General features: G+C 34.5%; 1 long non-coding RNA gene across 1 annotated transcript in view; it reads right to left on the reverse strand.

Annotated features, from left to right (window-relative positions):
• Window positions 1–2,774: 2,774 nt before the first annotated feature.
• The window catches only part of LOC145673467 (uncharacterized), a 28,599-nt gene continuing 10,753 nt past the window's right edge, over window positions 2,775–20,620 (reverse strand). Inside the window, exon 4 of the long non-coding RNA XR_014128772.1 lies at window positions 2,775–4,299. This is a non-coding gene — a long non-coding RNA (uncharacterized LOC145673467). The remainder of the gene's footprint in view (window positions 4,300–20,620) is intronic.

Here is a 20,620-nt window from a genome sequence, read left to right on the forward strand (position 1 = left end):
TTTTTGCAATAAAAATATATTTTTTTAAAAAAAATAATTAAGACAATGTAGCATAACTCTAGACATGTTTTTAAAAGTATTTGCTGCTATTAGATTTTTGTACGCGTTTTGAGAAATTTTTAAAAATATTTTTCATCAGGACTTCTGACTAGCAACACAAAATTTACGTTTAGGGGTCTGTGAAAACCCCACGCGAGTACTTAAGGGTTAAGCTAGAAACTTGAAATTCGGATAGTAGATCAGATTTGTGACGTTCGGTACCACTAAGGAAGGTTTTTTTTTTTTTTTTGGAAATTGGATGAAAGGAAGGGGGATGGAGTGGAAATTATTTTAATAAGATGGCCATCTCTCCGAATCCCTTAAGGTTACAGACTTGAAATTTGATATTTGGATTTCTTATTTAAAACAATTTTGAATGCGGTTGAACGTTTTTTTATACTTTATTGTGTAGGGAAAAAAGAGGTGGAAAGAAAAAAGGGTCGGGGACTACAATTATTATAATAAGATATCAATATCTAAGAATCTTTGAAGGTTAGAAACATGGAATTTGCCAGGAATAAGGAAGGACGTGGATTTGAGTTTGTGCTGTAACTTGCCAGAGACAAAAGGCAAGGTGGCTATAGCTGTTGTGTGGTTTCCGCCTTTCATGGTTTTTGCCCGTAATTATTTTTTACTCTTGGGTATTCGACGAAAGTCATGAGTCTGAGTCTCAAGTTGAACTCCATGGATCAATCTGAATCACAAACAAAATCAAGAAAGATGAACGAACTCGAAAAAGCTTTTGAAATTGCTTTTTTAAATCTTTAAATGTAACAAAAGGGCACAACTACAATCGTAAAAAAATGTGTATATATATTATATTTTTAATCAACAGTTAATATATTATACATATGATATTTGATTTGTTTGTTTAACGTCTCACGGTTTACCAGGACGGCTAAAGGAGACGTGGACCTACTGATTACAGTGGAATCCGAACCATTTTCGTTCAACTTTACTCCCACTAGGAATCGAACCCGGGACCACACGCACGAAAGGTAAGCATGTTAGACATTAGGCCAAACGGGGTCTATATTATATCTGAGATGAAAGAAAAACAAGTTATACGTACTCTCTATTTATTCTCTATTGGTAATTTCGTTTAAAGGTGAGAATATTTCAATATTAAATTTTAATTTGCACCTTTTTCAGATATCTGATATTGTCAAATAATATCGCCACTCGGTATGTTAAAGAATATATAGTATGTGCATGGTAATGAACGGAAACATCACTTTGGTTTTACATTTCTGAATTTCTTTCGTTCATATTATTATAGATTTTTAGATTTTGCTAATCTTTCTGAGGGTTTCATTTTTTTTTTACTATTTATGCATTGGCTTATATTGTGATTCTATATAATTTTAATTCATGTAAAATTTAGACATATTTCGTGCTAGATCTGACAAAATTTCTGTTGAGTTTGTGTAAGAGAAAGTTTAGTATTGGTATTTTTGTTATTACGTTATCTGCAGTATTTTATTGATATAATCGGAAATGAAAGCAATATGAAAAGATTGCTCCCCTATTTTTTGGGCCCTTTGGGACACTGTGCCATATACTATTAAACATCACTTTATAATTAATTATTGTATTATTTTTAAGCTACCAAAAATGCACATAGAAATATCATAATATCTTCTGTTATTTGTTGACATTTTGTATTATTCTTTATGCATGTATACCTTTGTTATCTATTTTAGCGTAGACCGAGCCTGTCTTGTTTTCAAGTTTTGTCCCTTAATTGTTATAATAAATGATTAAAGCAAATTTCTTTCGTTAAAATGAATACCATCATCAATACAGTATTTTCTTTTGTACAAGTACTATGGAAGACAGCGCATCCGATATATCGCGATGAATGTGTGTTAAGTGAATCACGACACCACCACGTCCCCGAGACAGAAGTGCGTATTTAATTTAAATCTACAGAAAGAATATACTTTCATTTTAAAAAAACGAACAAATTCGGGTCCCAAAATGATATCTGGGAATCAGGTTTGCATCCCCTTCCAACTCCGAATTCATATGCGTCTCATTCTTGCAAATTAAACTTCTGGTCACCTTGAAGCTACACTTATCTTCCAGGAAGCAAATCGCCCTCTCCAAACGATCCTTCTGGATCCGCTAGTGCTAGGCTCAGATCTCGGATCTGGATCCGAAATCCGAATCTCGGATTTGGGTGCGAAATTCGGATCTGGATCCGAAATCCGGATCTCAGATCTTAATTCGTATCCCAACTTACATCTGAAATTGTGATAAATTTGAATATCTAAAATTCATCAAAACTTTATCCGGATTTAGGGTCATTTCATATCAAATCAGCAAATTTTAAAACATGACAAGTTCAAAAAATTTTCATATATTAATACTAATGAAATTATGCTAAATTAATTTTTTCCGATTTTTTGGATGGGAAATGGGCCTGGGAGAAATTTTTGAAAAATGTGAATTTTGCTTCAATTTCACTTTTTGGCACTCAGTATCATGGAACTAAATTACCGTAACTTCCTTATTTTTGAAGTTATTGGGCTCATCCAGGTGTCAAATGAAAGCTTAATTTTTGCCCTTTCAGTAGATTAACCTTGCAAAAGATTACACTGTCAGACATTAAGGGGCATACAAACAAATTTTAGGGTTTTTACAAATTGTGCCGTTGCTCAAAAGTTACAACTATGAAACTTTTGAAACTTTTTTGTACATTCATCTTAACAGGTACACGGTATGGCTAAAAAATAAAGAGGGTGTTTTTTGTATTTTTGTAGTTATTATTTTTTATGTACAAAAATATACAGTTTTATGTGTTGTTACAAATTGTGTCATTGCTCGTAAGTACAACTATGAAACTTTTGAAACTTTATAAATAGAATCATGTTAGCACTTAAAAATAAAAAAGGGTGCTTTTGGTATTTTTGTAATTATTATTTTTTTGGTATTTTACATGTATGGAAATATACGGTTTTAAGTGTTGTTACAAATTGTGTCATTGCTCGTAAGTTACAGCTATGAAACTTCTGAAACTTTTAAAGATAGAATCATCTTAGTCCATACATGATGTGGTTAAAAAATAAGAAGGGCGCTTTTGGTATTTTTGTAATTATTATTTTTTGTATTTTGCATGTATGAAAATATACAGTTTTAAGTTTTGTTACAAACTATGTCATTGCTCGTAAGTTACAACTATGAAACTTTTGAAGCTTCCTTTTATTATTATTATTATTATTATTATTATTATTATTATTATTATTATTATTATTATTAATAATAATAATAATAATAATAATAATAATAATAATAATAATAATAATAATAATAATATTTTAAATGTACAGAAATATACAATTTTATTGTTGTTGACAGATTATGCCTTTTGTCTGAAGTAGTGATAGCCAATTCCGGAATTTGTACTTTCCGGATTCCGGAAAGTAAAATCGGAAAAATTTCGGAATTCGGAAAAATCTGATTTCGGCAAATCTGGAATTCGGAAAAATTTCGGAAAGTGAAATTTCCGATTTCGGAAAATTTTTGTCATCCCTACTCTGAAGTGACAACTGTCACACTTTAAAACTTTTTAAAATAATCATCTTAGTAAATATTAGATATACTTAAAAGTAGAACTGGTGCAATGTGTAGTTTTGGTATTACCATAATATTATGTTATTGTACTTTAACTATGTCTTTCAACTTTTTCCCAATCGTACCATCACTTACAACTATCGAACTTTTATAACTTTTTATTGGATTAGTTTGCATTTACTAGGTATGATTAAAAAAACAAAAATAATATCTTTATTTGTAATAATCTTGCGGTTTTGTGAATTTAAAATATAGGCCTAGCAATATAAGGGGTAGAGTCATTCTTACAAACCCCATCAATAGAAATAAGAAACAATAGACTAATGTACATAGATTAAAACAATAAACGTAAATACCAGTAATACTTATTAGAATTACATAGATTTAAATACAAAATGTTGTGTCTTATATTTCACAGCTCATTCTTTTCATTGATGAGATGATGTCTTCTTTTAACTTTGCTTTCAGTTGCGTAAGTCCGGGCTAATTGGTTTGTAAGAGATGGAACAGGAACTTCCCAGATGATATTTTCAAAAGGTATCCAACAAAAGTGTTCATTTTCTGGCCAGTAGAATATAGAAGACCCAGAGCGATTCATGAATTGCACTCTAACGTAAATAATAATAATTGCAAATACCAAGAGAGTAGGTATACCATAGATTTATGACCATTTCGCAGTGTTACCTGTAATGAGAATAATTACAGTGATAAATTTTCCCCTAAATTGGTAAATTTTCCCGATTCTTTAGGGATGTTTAGTGATTTTTTGCAGTGTTGCAGCGAATAGTAACTAGATTTCCGATAATTTTTGTGTGTAATGTAACTATTGTTTCCTTTTATGACTTATTTTAAGTTCACTTCGATTAGTTTTTTCAATTGAAGTAATGAGATTGCAATTACACTAGATCCCTTTATCTTATCACGTATGATTTTGATGGCGCCATTACTATCTGGCCGTGCTGCGCCTTAACTTTATACTTTTCGCTCCCGCTTTGTATACCTGCCGCCCGCCAGCCGCGCAGCACCGGACGCTAACGGTATTTTCCTTTATAGATACCAGCGCACTTTGTATGTTTACCCGATACTTTAACTTAAGTAAGAAGACAAAGTTTACTTACTTTTGATTGCACCTCCGCTGCTGCCTATTTCCTGGTTGCTGCCGGTGGTTTATTGATGCTGGCAATCTTCTTTATGATGTAGAAGAACTTGTTGCGCGAACCGAAAGCAAACAAATATTGCGGTACCGCATTTGAGATTTCCGGTTTTAGGGTATATTTATAACCTTGGTTGACTATTTGATTCAGATTATTATTGAATATAATAAAATAATAATTAATTGAGTGAATATATGAGTTGATATTGTAATTGTATGAAAAACATAAATATTGTGCCTTTAACGATACTCTATTTTTATGCATATGAAGCATATGTATTCTTCCTTTATCTTATATAGAATACACATACTTTGTGTTAAGTACCTTAATTCTTTGCAATTGTACAAGACGTAGAAATAAAATGCATGGATATAATTTTAAAAAAAATATTGTAAAATTAAAAATATATATAATAAAAAATTGTTTGTATATAATAAAAAATAAAAATTGAATGTATATAATAAAAATTAAAGATGTAAATATATAATAAAAATAAAAATTGTAAAATGTATAATAAAAAGTATTTGAATATAAGGATATATACAATATTCTATACGTATTGACACAACTTTGTTTGTACTTGATTTACAAAGGTAATTTAAGCTATACACAATTAATATTTACAATATAATATATGATAAAAATATTTACAACATATGATAATATTTACAATATATAAAAAACTTTTATTTACAATATTTGATATTTACAAAATGAAGATAGGATGCAGCTTAGGTATATTATGTAGGTGATATAATAAGCAGAACTTGTGAGTTATAGAAAGAAACCTTATACTGTAAAGAAATTAATATGCTATATCCAGGAGGAGCGTAATGTATGATTGCCATATTTATTATCTTTCATTCATATCACTGTTAAATTATATAAAAAATTAATGTACTGGGAATATTTACAAAATGTGCATATACATTCAACCATTAACTCATCACAGGACAAGACTAAAACTTTTATATCCATACGGTACACTTGTATAATCTATTTCATTAGTCAGGTTAAGTCTACGTCTTTTCTTATTGACTTGTCGATGTGTTTCTGTCTCTGGTCGTGATACAATGATAAACCCCCGCTTACGAACTATCCCACCTGGATTGTTTAACTCCTTTTTTCAATTTTTACCCGGACTAAATCAAAAAAGTCATCAAACGCGATTTTCCCGAGTTCTACTATCTAATGTGATTCCCCGTATTTTATAAACATAATCTACTATTCCCGTTCCAATTTCTTTCAACCTATACGCATATTTTTTGGCCCCAAACGTATAAACATGTCAATTTCCCACCCATTTGGTATTTCGTCAGTTAGCCCACCCAAGTAGGAGCCAGTGGTAAGCTTGAGCTTATCATTTCGTCTTTGGACATACATGATACTGTCCGTGTCACAATATAATACGGCTTCAGGTCCTACAGCCGTCAAGAGATCATAGTTCTGGCCTTGCCCAAGATGTAATAAACGATGCAAGTACGACATTCGAAAATTTCTAGGGCCTGTTTTCATTTTCGATGTATTTATATGTGATAATGAGATGGCGTTCACCAATGTGTGACACTGTTTGCACCTCATATTGCGCTGTAGGGATGCGCACGAGACGAGTGGAGACAGGATTTTCCTGACAAAATTTGAGTCGAGACACGGCTGTTCCAATTGAGAAATAAAACTTTTTCGAGTCGAGACATCACTTTTACAGCACATTTTCGAGACGAGACAGCCACAAATCGTGTCTCGTGCGCAACCCTATTGTGCTGACAGTAAGTAGGTCAAAAATGTTTCTGGATCAACAATTCACGATTGCGGAAGATCCGTTCGCTGCCCCCATTTTCCGTATAGTGAATTGAAGGATATCTTGGAGATATACCTCAGGCCCGTATTCTTCCTAATGTTGTTATAATTCAATTGTATGCCCTCGTGGGGAAGATACTCGTGAATATACTTTTTCTTGTCTCCTTTATTGTGGCATGAATCAGGAAATCCAGACGATTCCTGTTTCATTTGGAGGAAAGAATTCACGTGGTCACGAAATAAACTATGCGCATTACAATCCTCCGAACCTACGAGTTTGAATTCCCAAATTTCCTTTATTGTGAGTATTTTATAGCCACAGTGTATAGCCTTATGCAATTCAAAGGTGCAGAATGTGCCAGTAATTGCACGATCACTCTCGCAATACAAACAATTGTTGATATTTTCCTCCTCCATACATGTACGGCAGAGTCCGAAGAGTAATCGGGCTCTCGCAACATATGGCAGGATCAGAAAATGCAAATCAGTTGGAGACAAAACGGTACATTTAACCATACCATGAATACTTCCCACATCTGGGAAGTCCGGCTCCCTATGTATTTTTGGCTTATTTCCTGGCAACGGCTTATGCGCCATTACCCAGGGGTAGAGAATAGTTACATCCAGGTACTCAATACTTTCATCAGTGCCACATTCATGTAGAGATTTAAAACATTCGGTTCGACCACCATTAAATCCTTCCTTGGGGATCAAATGATCGACAATAGTCGAACACTTGATCGTCCCAATTACATTCCCACATTTCAAGAACGTTAAGACCACGTTTACTCAGATAATTAGCCTTAATAGTGGTAGACTCGAATCATTCTTGCATGGATGTAGATTGATGCGAGGTAGAGTCAAGTTGTTTGTAACGCAATTCAGGGTAACAGGTGAGGCAACCACACCAGAAACATAACAGAAACACATACACAGTATTACTATTGGGTTCATAACCATCAACTTTATATTTTCCAAATTTCTTTTCCCCACCATTTCCAGTATACTGAATTTCAGTACCACTTGTTTTCTTTAAATACCGACACCACAGTAATGCTTTCGCACTGGCGATCACAGTAATCAAAGTCAAGAGGAGGAATGAAGGGGATCAAGTCTTTTGGTAAATACAAGGTACAGTAGACCAACATAACAAGACTGGCTATGGTTCCTGCAGAAATGAAACATTGGATACCGCCAGTTTTCTCGTCAATCAGATCGGAAAATTTGACAACGACCTCCGTTAGAATTCTCACGTCGTTGCGGCAATAATCTAGCATCTCCTTTTGCAGATCATACTGCTCCCCACTTAAAGTACGTTGTTCGTACCAGGCGTACAATTGCTGTTTATTTTCACGACTTCTACTATCGGGGTCAAAACATTTATATCAGGGATTGCACCTACATAATTTTGATTAGCCGGAATATTAAACAAATATGGGAAATATCCCTTCTTCAAATTTTGATTAAGTCCTAAAATTTTATTTAAGTCAGATAGCGGGACTCCCATATAAAGATAGGTATCCCTGAAAACAAGCTTATTCCCGATCCCCACCTCGATAATTTTTTGTCCTGTGATTCTAACGGTTGGAGAAAGATGCTGAGCTTCAATGAGACTTATAATTGCGAAGAACATGTCAAATCTTGATCCATTATGCGAGAGCACAAGTGTTTTCAAAAGCACAATGAGCCTTTAGTGTATAACTAACAAATTCATCAATGCTCTTGAAAGAAAACTCGCGATTTCCATTTTCATCCCTACATACATGACATGAATTATTCAGTGATTTACCCTTGCATGCATAACAGTCATTAAACATGCTAAAGAAACATGTTCCTGCTCTCCCTCAGTATTTGTATCTAGTAGCATAGTCTCTACACAAACACAATGTACAAATACTTTTCAACCCTGGTAAGACACTGGTTCTGAAATTAAAAAATATGATCCCGTTCCACGTGTGTATTACACGATTTACATAAACGTTCATCACATTTGTGTTCAGGTTTCCTACGACGTAAATCAAACATAACATCACAATCGTTACACACCTTTACATAATCACATATACTCTTGCTTCCTTTATTTAGTTTTGCGATTATCATAACACTCACTCGTTGGAAATAACCTATGACAATCATTACATTCACCCTTAATATCATCATTATCTGGTTCATGATACTGTTCGCAAAATATGCATTTAAGATAACACTTATGATAAGCCCTTTATTATTATATCCTTTCAAACAATAACGACAATAACCTTCGGTTCCCAGAAGTTTGCCCACACTTTCAATAAGTTAATAATGCCCATCTTCATATAATATGAATATTTCTTCACCACCTTTAATTCCTGGATATACCACGTTAAATTTACGCGTTTCAAGGTTCTTTTCATACACAATGATTTGATAGTTCGGTACAAGGTTGTTCTGTATCTTATTAGCGTCTTCCAATGTACATTCATTATTTTTCAGCTTCAATCCCCAAATCATTACACAAAATTTCAGCTTTTTTAGTAATCGGTTTGGATTATTTTTAATTTATATACCTGGTCATCTTTTTGATTGGCCCTTGCCATCCCCTGAATTATACTCTCCTGGAGGCAGTACACATCCTTCTCCATGGGAACTACTTTTCGTTCCAAAAACTCTGTTAATGGAAGATATTTCTGATTAGTCCGGGTTCGGTTCTTACCTCTTCCTTTGCGAAGGTTAACATAATGGAAGTCAAAAGTCACATTACGTCCGAATAAATAATCCTCATTGGAATTGAGGGTGTTCTCCATCACGGAGAAGAGGACCTCCGAGTTCAATTCCGATTTGCGTCTCCACGAGACATACATAGGCTTGTTCAGTTTTGAAGCCAAGCTCTCACTTGTTACTCCTACCCGGGCACACCTTTGGAATGATAAATATCCACCAAACTTTTCCAGGTATAATATACCACCTCGGGGGCAGCATATCCAAATCGGTGAAGTAAATCGTTTAGCTCTTCAGCTTGCATAATTTGTGTGCTTGCCATCTGTAATCAGCAAATTATACCGAAATCGAATTACTTTTTTGTCCTACTAAGGCAATGTTCACCACAAAATAAAATTCCTCAAATATGACTTACTAAATTAGGTCTTGTCAACAGTAAATCCGTAAACCTCCTAAAAGACGACGTTTACACCTCGAAGTACAAAAGCAAACTGAACTGTTTCCACGTAGGATCAAATTTGTAGATTTTCCAACAACTACTCCTTTGATCACAGCCAAGAGCACAATTAGACACGTCCGCACGGTTCTACTTCTCCCTCTGAACTGAACGTTGTACAATTTTGAAGTTGCCTATATATGTTTCCAAAAAATCCCCTAACTTAAAATCAATGGAGTGCTGTTTTACGATGTTACCTCCACGAATGATTATGACGAAATGATTTCTACTCGACCTATGGACTATAATTTTTCTGGATCCGTACACTTATTTATTTTGTATTCAAAAGAACACAGAGACACGTCCGCACGGTAGAACTACTTCCTGCAGAATGATCAAATGACAATTCCGAGCTTCTTACATACACGCACTACTATGAGCAAAATAAATGACGCGTCTCTTTATTTTGAAGTTTTTTGAAAATATCTCCGTTTTCCTTATATGTTCGAAATTTAGGAAAGTTTCCCCAGCAGGACAGGTTAATAACCAACCCGTTATTAATATTTGTGTTAGACATTAGCTTAAAATAAATAAATTAGAAGCTAAAAACATTAAATCAATAGAAATCTCGAGAATTACCAACTCTGCTAAAGTGGGAAGTTTTCAAGAACGCGAGGGAATTCTGCAGTTCAACACGAAGCAGCGACATCTATGTCATTGAGAGAAAGGTGGATTAGATCTACAAACGAAAATTTTAACGAAATATTTCTAATATGTCTTATTATATGTATTATCAGCGAACTCCAAATATATGAATCTACGCTAAGTATTAACGTATAGATAGAGCAAATAGTGGAAATTACCTATGAAAAAGGACGAATTGTTAGCACAATCCTAACGAAAAATTGTCTTTACTGTAGAAGAGGTTCAGTTCACGTAAGAAACCAAATAGCTCAGTTAGTTAAAGCAACGAGGCTGTATGCAGAAGGTAGTGGGTTGTTGTGGTTTTTACCACTATGGTTATTTTATTCATTTTTTATTTGGGAAAGAATCAAATTGTAACACATGTGTAAAGCTCATGACGATACCAAAAAAGAGAAAATGTCGTTGTCGCATTTGCATTACTGTCTCTGATTTTTGTTTGCAAACAGTTTCGTAATTATTTCCCATGTGCTCACTGCTCACTACATGCTCACTGATGCATAACGAATGTTTTCCAGTAAACGTTAATTCTAATTTGGAGAATTTTATAAAGTTTCACAATGTTTCTCACTACAGAGTCTTCTATCTAGGTGTTTGGATATTTTGATAACCGATTTCCCTATTAAATGTTTAATTTTCCCTATAAATATTTATCTTAAATTGAAATTGTTTTGAATTTACTACATAAGGAAAGTTGCCCGAAGGTGGAGAACTCAAGTAATTAATGTTCTACATAAAACCTCCCTATTGTAGAATAATGATGCTTCTCACCTTCAGCACATAATCTTAACGTTAGAGTCAGACAGAGAAAAATCCAGTTTTTTTCAATCTTAAAGCTCTACATGTAATGATTAGTGTCACATAATTTCGGCTCCCCCCAAAGTCATTCATATTTATTATTATTATTATTATTTTTCCTTAATATAGCACCCTTACATAATGAAGTAACTTTAGACATCTTAGTTTAAAGTGCTTTATTTAGTAATAATTTGAGCAACACGTCACAAAATTTAAAATGTATGAGGGGGCACGACGTTTTATTTACTCCCTCTCTTTTCAGCACCCTCCAACAGAAAGTATATAATTTCTAAGAAGCAGGGCAGACAAAATGAATGAGAAATATATTTAGAGCATCCTTTCCTCCTTCGTGAACCGAATATCACGTAGCATTTTTATTCTACCGAAGACGACCCTAGGCCGTTATGGTTACGTAACAAAAGAAATACCTTAAATATTTATAGCGCCCCTTGGCTGTAAATTTACCTCTTCTTTATTTGTTCGAGGCTGCCCTACACAACCAAGGGTGACAAGAAGAATAGGAAAAGTGTCTTAAGGTTACAAAGCACTTTATATCTTGTCAGAACCAAGGCAGTATATACACAGCATTGCTTTCGTTAACAAGTGTTTCACCCTTGAGTCGCTTATAAAATTAGGCAGAATAAACTTTTGCCAATCATTGTTCTAGATGGAATTGTCCAGGATGGTTTGGTGTCGGGCTAGTAACGATGAGTATGTTTATTTACATCACCGTTAAAGAAATAGCAAACTTTCTGAAAGGAACTTACTTAGGAAACATCAGACCTTCCTTCTACTTAGCCAGAGCCCACTCTGAAAAATTGCATCTGGCGTTCTGAGTGAAAGTTCTATGGGACTATTAGAAAAATATATATTCCCGTTTACACGCTGATGGTAGAATTTCTGAAACAGTTATTGAATGACGTTCGAAGCATAGGCGTAAATGGCGCCCCCGCAACCCTGTGGCGTGGGGACCGCAGAAGCTTCAAGGCCAAAAAATATACAGAAAGTACGCAGGGGCGGACCAGGCCAAATTTTCACACGGGCGAAGTTGCTTCTTGGCGCTCTCCCCCTAGTACCAGCCTGTATTTTACATTTTGTCATAGTGTTTTTAATATTTTAAACCCATGTTTCAAAAAGAAATTCATTACCTAGGAAAACATCACAAAGAATATGGTCCGCTATAAGCAATACGAACTCCGCCGCCCATCCCGCTTGGTGTAGTGGCTAGCACGCCTGCCTTCTGTGGTACCGGGTCCAATTCCCGGTGGATTACTGTTGAAGGATAAAAGTGGTTCGGATTCCACTATAATTAGTATCCACATCTCCCTTCGTCATTAAGGCATAACCGTGGAACGCTAAACTCAAGCAAACAAACAAACAATACTTACTTCCCCGCCACTCTTTATTCTACATGCCCTCTCTCCATTTTTTGGTTACAGCCCCCTTAGTACTATGAAACTCTCTTCTACCATGGTGAAATGGAAAAATATCGTATAATTGGCCACTACTTTACAAGAATATAAAACAAAAACGTCAGTAGAAAACACAATATAAAATTTACTTTTTGAGGCTCGTTTTGGCGCCCCTCTTTCTCTAGCGCTCCGGGCAGTCGCCCGGCCCTTGGTCCGCACCTGAAAGTACGGACACATAACTAAGGACTGCGGAGGAGAGGTTAACCTTCATGTTATGCCACTGGTTTGACGTGTTTGAAATGTTCAGTAAGTGATCGGTTAGTGAAATAATTTCGACGGTTACTGATGCTTAAAGTTTAGTTAAGACAAAGTTACCTAACCAAATACATTTGATATCGCTGAGCTCTTCCGTTGCTAAGCGGTTAGCGTATGCGCCTTTGGCGTGGGAGACCCGGGTTCGATTCCCGGCAGGAGCTCATGTGGTTCAGATTCCACGTTAATCAGTAGGTCCACGTCTCATATAGCCTCGCTGCTGAAACGGACTCTAAACTAAAATCAACTCAACATTTGATATCGCGATGTCAAAATTTGATTTTTCCTCACATAAAAAGATAAAAGCAATAGTAATAACACCCTTACTCGTACTGGGCTTGAACTAACAACCTAATTCGTACAGACTAGATGCTCTGACCAACTGAGTTTCTATTTCTTACGCGATAGAAGTCTGTTATATTACGAGGCATGCTTTTCATTATCAAAACTGTTCGAAGTAATACGAACATGGCTTAAGAACAGAGACGGAAATCAATTACCACTCGATTGACCTTGAGGGCAATCACCAAAGGGTAGCTATAAACGTAAGTTCAGCATGCATTTCTCTGGAGATCTGTTCAGTATTCCTATCTGCCAATCATGCTTGTTCGTAGGAGTAATATTTTACAAACCTAACCTTTCGATAGAGCACAATGGCAGAGAATGAAATGGAAGGGATTCTTGCCCTTGTTAACGTGGGATACCACCATGTGCAATAAAATTGTCGTTCATCGAATATAACTCGTTTTCCTTTATATATCCTAAGTTTTTGAGGGTTTCAAAATGTGGAAACGTTACTGACAAACAAGGACGCATTTAGGGGTGGGTCCAGGGGGTCCGAACCCCTTCTGAAATCTCAACTTTTCTGTAAATTTAGCCTAATTTTGGGGATTATCTTTTAAAATTTTGTTATAATTTATCGTAATATTGAAGTCAGACTTCTCCCGAAATAAATTACTGCATACGTGTTTGCTGACAATTTGCAATATATTCGTTATATAATAAAGTAAAATAACTAAATTAGGAGCAGAAAGCTTCAACACGGGCTAACTTTTGTCCACTGCCAATATTGTTAGAAGGGATATTAATAGCAAAAACTGCTAGTCAATGCTGAACCTTGGAACGTCACACCGAACAACAAGCCTATTATTGAGAACTACATATGAAACATGTTATCAAAACTTATCCAGCTCTTATCTGGCATAAAATTATTATATACACCAAAATTCACTCTCCTAAAATGTGTATCTAAACATTGCTCTACGTATCTACGAAGCAATGCAATTTTTTTATCCAAATATGTGAGCAGGAAACTCTAACAGCCAGCCATTTTATTTAAATCGTTATAAACCCTGTAACCGTTCGTTAACGTGAAGACAAAGCTTGCTCCATTGGTAAAGTGTTGGAAGAATGAAAACTCAATGTTCGTGGATTCGAATCTATCCACTCACCACAACATTTTATTCTTATGTGTAACGATGAAATAAGAAAAAAATGTATAACCGTTAAGACAAGACTTCAACCAAGTCTGAAGAGAACAATACTAAAATAGTAACACAATGACGTCAACCAAGAATTATTTCATATAGCGTTTGGACGAAATTACAGCTGTCAACAATTGCAAAAGTAAAAACAGGCTGATAGATGTAATGCAGTCTAGACTTCTGAATCCATTTACTTCCTGAAAACTTCCGTCTCGTCATTGGTATGCCGTTAGTCATGGTAAAAGCTCTCAATTGGAAGTAAAATGACACAAACTAAAACAGTTTTAAATCAATAAATGTCTATGTGTAAAAATAGGTGTCTCTTCTCTGTAGTTCTGAGTTCCTTTTACTTTGAAGTGGCAAATGAGAGAAGAAAATTTGGTATTCGAAAAAAATTGAGATTTCAACGAATTTACACATATTATAGCTGCTAACACCGACAAGTTCTTTCCATACATGTCCATCTGTTCGTCCGTCCGTTCGCTACACTTTTCTGTTCACTCGCCTAGAGGTCATACCGTTCAACTTATCTGCATCAAATTTTAGTTTTAGATTTTCATAGTATTTCCTATAGTTTTTTCCATCCTACTCCCAAAACAAGGGTAGTTTACTGTACGATGAAAATAGAAAAAAGATATTTTCTCTAACTGGCTCTAACAATCTTGTTTTCTTTCTTTTTTATAAATCAATATTTAATTAGCAACCCTATTTTGTGGTATAAGGCATTTATCTGAGAAAAATCTACAAGGAGTAGTTTATACTAAGGGAGTTCGTTTTTTCTCAGTAATTTTTTCAAAATGGACTCAAGTGTTTTCGTTCATATTTCATAAATAAATATTTCATTAATAACTTAACAATATGGCATAACTCGTTTGTCCTAAAAATGCGAGGGGTAGTTTATTCTTGGTCGAGTGTGTTGTCTGGGCGATTTTCTCAAAAACGACTTAAAAGAGTTATACATATTTCAAAAATAAATATTTCGTTAATAACCGAACAATAAGGCAAAACTCGTTTGTCCTGAAAAAAACATGCGAGGTGTAGTTTCCTCTTGGGGTGCTTTTCCTCCACGGTTTCCTCGAAAATGAGTCAAGCAATTTTGTTCGTACTCACATATAAACCTTTCATTAAAAACATAATAATATGGAATAACTTGCTTACCCTGAAAGAACTCTCAAGAGATTCGGGGAGTTATTTTTCCCCTCACAATTTTCTCAAAAACTATTCGTACAATTTTATTGGTAATTCATAAATAAGTATTTCATTAATAACCCTATATTTTAGTATATGTAATTTCTATGAAAAACAATTACAACGGATAGTTTATTTTGGGGGTCAAGGTTTTTTCCCCGACAATTTTCTCGAACGACAGGCGATTTTGTTCAAATTTCGCAAATGAATATTTCATTATTAACAAAAAGTATATCTTAGCTCATTGTTCGAAACAATTCACAAGAGATAGGTTACTCGTGAGGTGTTGTTTTTGAACGACTTTTTCAAAAATGACTCATTTTATTCTTTTCATATTTCATAAACAATGATAGCATTAATTGGTCTATTATATGTTTAATGAAAATGTGCTCAAAGTTTAAGTTAGTTTTGTAGTGTGGATTTTCTTCAATTGAAGTTTTTATTCGATAATCTGACATTCGTGGTATTTGAATAATACGATAATTTTATTCGTATTATACAAATACACACTTCAGTAACAACTGCGGCCTAACGCAGTTAAGAAATTGAATTGAAAAAGTTTAGTGCGGTGGCCCTGTAATTGAATATTTTTTGGTAAACTCCATCGCTTTTCGTGGTAAACTCAGGCTTTTCTTTCTCGAGCGACAAAAGAGAGAAGAAAATATAGAGATTGTAATATATCAAATTCAGATTTCATCGGATTTACATGTTTCATGGCGCTTACATACCGAAAATATGACTTTTCGACACCCGTCCTTCCGGTCCGTCCGATAGGTACACTTTTCTATGCACTCGCCTAGAGGCCATATCGTTCAACGTATCTACACCAAATTTTAAACTTAGGGTTTACATAGTATTCCTAAAGGAGATTTTCCAATTTTTTCCTACCACCTAAAATAAGTGTGGTTTACCAACAGCCGAAAATCGAAAAAAGCTATTTTCTCAAAAATGGTTTTAAAAACTTATTTTTCATTAATCAATATTTAATTAACAGCCCTATATTGCAGTATCAGATATTTCTCAGAAAAGTTTACGAGGGGTAGTTTATTCTTGGAGGTGACTTTTTCTCGACGATTTTCTCAGAAAAGACTCTGGCAAATTTTTACACACTTCATAAATAAATATTTAACCTTACAACATGGTATAAGTCAATTGACCTGAAAAATATATAAGTAGTAGTTTATTCTTGGAGATGAATTTATTCCCAGTGAGTTTTTCAAACGCGGCCAGTTGGCAACCCTGTATCTCGACATCGAAGCTGAATTCGAAAACTGCAAGAGAACCATTTGTCTCCTTTTGATGTCACGAATCATCTCCCGAAGTTTGTCGACATCTTTCAGGTTCACCCTTAATGAAGCTTCTTTTCGAAAAGTTAACTATTAACTTTAGGCATTGTTTATCTTTTTCAAATCACAAATGCCGTTATTAATTTTAAGGCAGAGAGCTACTTCTAAGAGAATAGATCTTGAAAAATAATTTTAAAACTTAGACTTTTATTTTCGAGACATTCCAGACAAGACGAGACATTTTACAAGCTATCTTGTGTCCAAAACATTTGTCCCGTCTTATATTGGATGTCACAAAGCGCGTCTCGTCTCTTTCTCGAGACATGTCTTATCTCGTGTGCATTCGTTAAAATTTGGAAATGATTATCTTTCTACTCAAAGCATTGTTTTTATAATGGTTGCATATTTGTCCACCTCAAATTTCACTTGGCGTGAAGTGGAATCGAGCCACGAACCCCATGTACCAAAGACGAATGCGTTATTATTATTATTTTTATTGTTGTTGTTGTTGTTAATAATAATAATAATAATAATAATAATAATAATAATAATAATAATAATAATAATAATAATAATAATTGAAGCGAACTTAACGATTTTCAACCGTCCGACTCAACCAACGTTTGGGTGCCTGTTCGTTCGTCTGCTCCATGACAACTTCTCACAAAAGACATTTTATTTTAACGAAACTAGTAAGTGCCTTCTTTCAGCTTTGCGAAGTAACTATTGCTTGGAATTTGAATCTGCAAAATATAAGAGGTATAATTAACCAAATGGTGCAAGTTTCCACTCATGTATACAAAACAATTTTGCAATATCAACTACGTGAATCTTGTCTCATAAAGAAGCCGAAACCCCTACACCGAAGAGCCCTCCGAGATTTGATCATTGTCCACACGGACTGAAATTATCATTTGAAGCCAAGACTTTAATATAAAGCCAATAATTTCTTTAAAATAGATTAACAATCCGAAAGTTATAAGCATTTTCTTATTTTTGCCTTTTCCCATAAGGGAGCCGTAGGACCCTACACTGAAGAGTCTCCCCCCGAGATTTGATCATTGTCCACTCGGACTGAAATTGTTATTTGGAACCAACACTTTAATACGAAGCAAAATATTTCTTTAAAATAGACGAAAATTTCGAAAGTTATTAACATGTTAATATTTTTGCCTTTTCTCATAAGGGGGCCGTATTAGCCTACACTGAAGAGCCCCACGAGATTTGATCATTGACCACTTGGACTGAAATTTTCATTTCAAACCAAACCTTTAATATGAAGCCAAAAATTAAACTTTTACATCAATTTAAACTGACTGGGTTCCGGTTCACCCCACTAGTGTTTAGTTTAGTTAAGTGATAATTTGTGACAGCTTCACATCATCAAAAGAATCTTTCACTTCACCCCCCCAGGAGTTCGTGCTGGATCCACCACTGGAATCAATAGACACTTTTCCTATTCTTTTTGTCACCCTTGATTATGTAGGGGCTCCCACGTACAAATAAAGAAGCGGTAACATCAGAATCAAGGGGCGCTGTATATTAGGTATTTCTTTAGTTACCTACCCCTAACCGCACATGGCCATCTTTGGTTGAATAAAAAATGTTACGTAATATTCCAATCATGAAAGGTGAGAGGATGCTAGAAATATATTTCTTATTCATTTTGTCTCTCCTGCTTATCAGAAATTACTTTCTGTTAGAAGGGTGCTCAAATGAGAGTGGCAAAATGAAACGTCGTACCCCCTCCTACATGGTTGCTCAAATAATTAAAGAAAGCATTTTAAACTAACATATTTAAGATTTAAACTAAGAAACTAAGATATCCTTACATTATGGATTATTATTATTCAGGATTATTATTATTATTATTTGAATGTTTTTGGAGCACCGAAATTTTGTGAGACGAATAATGGTATGTAGAGGTTTAAGATAGGTGGTCATGGGGTAGGAAAAACCAGGATTTTTCTCTGTCTAACTCTCTAACGTAAAGATTATGTGCTGAAGGTAAGAAGCATCATCATTCTACAATAGGTTGCTTTTATGTAGAATATCAATTACTTCAGTTTTCCTCCTTCGCACTACTTACCTTATGTAGTAAATTCAAAACAATTTCAATTCAATACAAATACATTGTAAAACTCTTCCGTAATTAAACATCTAGAGAAAATTAAATATTCAATAGGGAAATCTGTTATCAAAATATCCAAACACGTAGATGAAAGACTATCTAGTGAGAAATATTGTGAAACTTTATAAATTCTACAAATTAGAATTAACATTCACTGGGAAACATTCGCTATGCGCCAGCGAGCATATAGTAAGCAGTGAGCACAGGGGAAATAATTACGAAACTGTTTGCAAACAAAATTAGGGACACTAATGCAAGTGCGACAACGACATTTTTTGGTATCGTCATGAGTTTCACACATATGTTACAATTTGATTCTTTCCCAAATGAAACATAAATAAAATAACTATAGTGATAAAAATGAAAACGGCACGTCCAGGAGATCGAACCCACTACCTTCGGCATACAGGCTCGTTGCTTTAACTAACTGAGCTATTTGGTTTCTTACGTGAACTGAGCCTGTTCCGGTAAAGACGATTTTTCATTATGATCGTGCTACTAATTCGTCCTTTTCCATATATAATTTCCACTATTTGCTTTACCTTTACGTTAATACTTGGCATATATTCATGTATTTGGAGTTTGCAGATAACGCACGTAATAAGTCATATTAGAAATATTTCATTAAAAGTTTAGTTTGTAGATTTAATCCACATTTCTCTCGATGACATAGATGTCGGTGCTTCGTGTTCAACTGCAGAATTCCCTAGCGTTCTTGAAAATTTCCCACTTTAGCAGAGTTGGTAATTCTCGAGATTTCTGTCGATTTAATATTTTCTGCTTCTAATTTATTTATTTTAAGCTAATATCTAACACAAATATTAAAAACGGGTTTACTATTAACCTGTGGTGCTGGGCAAACCTTCCAAAATTTCGAACATATAAAGAAAACGGAGATATTTTCAAAAAACTTCAAAATAAAGAGACGCGTCATTTATTTTGCTCATATTAGTACAAACCACAAATTCTATCCGAAGTTTCTCGAAATTCTCTGAAGGTAATTATGACTACTATAAATTACTAAGTATTTTCTCGAAGATAGTGTTTTAACTTTATCGGTAAATCCACCAACACTAAACTCCGATAACTAAATGACAATGTCTCGACAACACGGAGGGACGTCCTCACCGTACAAACTCTTCTGATATATTGGACGGCCGCGCAACTTTGTCGCTCTTACATAGACACAGATAATGTCAATTCCAAGAATTTTACCCGAAGTTCTTCGAAGGTAACTATGACTTATAATTTACTAAGTATTTTCCGAAGACGTATTACCAAGTGTATCAGCAACACTTTCCGATAACTAAATAGCAATGTCCCAATAACACGGAGAGTGCAATTAGGAACATCTTTACTCTACAAATACTTCTTTTATAATGAGTTCACGCGATTTGTTGCGCGCTATTTATACTTTTCGAAAAAATGTAATCTCGTACACAGAAGGATTAAACAAAATATCTCGTATCAGGACACAAATACATTAAGTCTCGAACCCAAATTGTGTTAATCAAATTTAATAACTTACTAAATATTGTAACATGTTACAGTAATTGCGTACTTATTTCACGATACATAAAAAAATATAACTAAATAACCATTAACAAG

This window comes from Thermobia domestica, chromosome 16, assembly GCF_964235325.1.
Source record: "Thermobia domestica chromosome 16, izTheDome1.hap1.1, whole genome shotgun sequence".
Classification (NCBI taxonomy): domain Eukaryota; kingdom Metazoa; phylum Arthropoda; class Insecta; order Zygentoma; family Lepismatidae; genus Thermobia; species Thermobia domestica.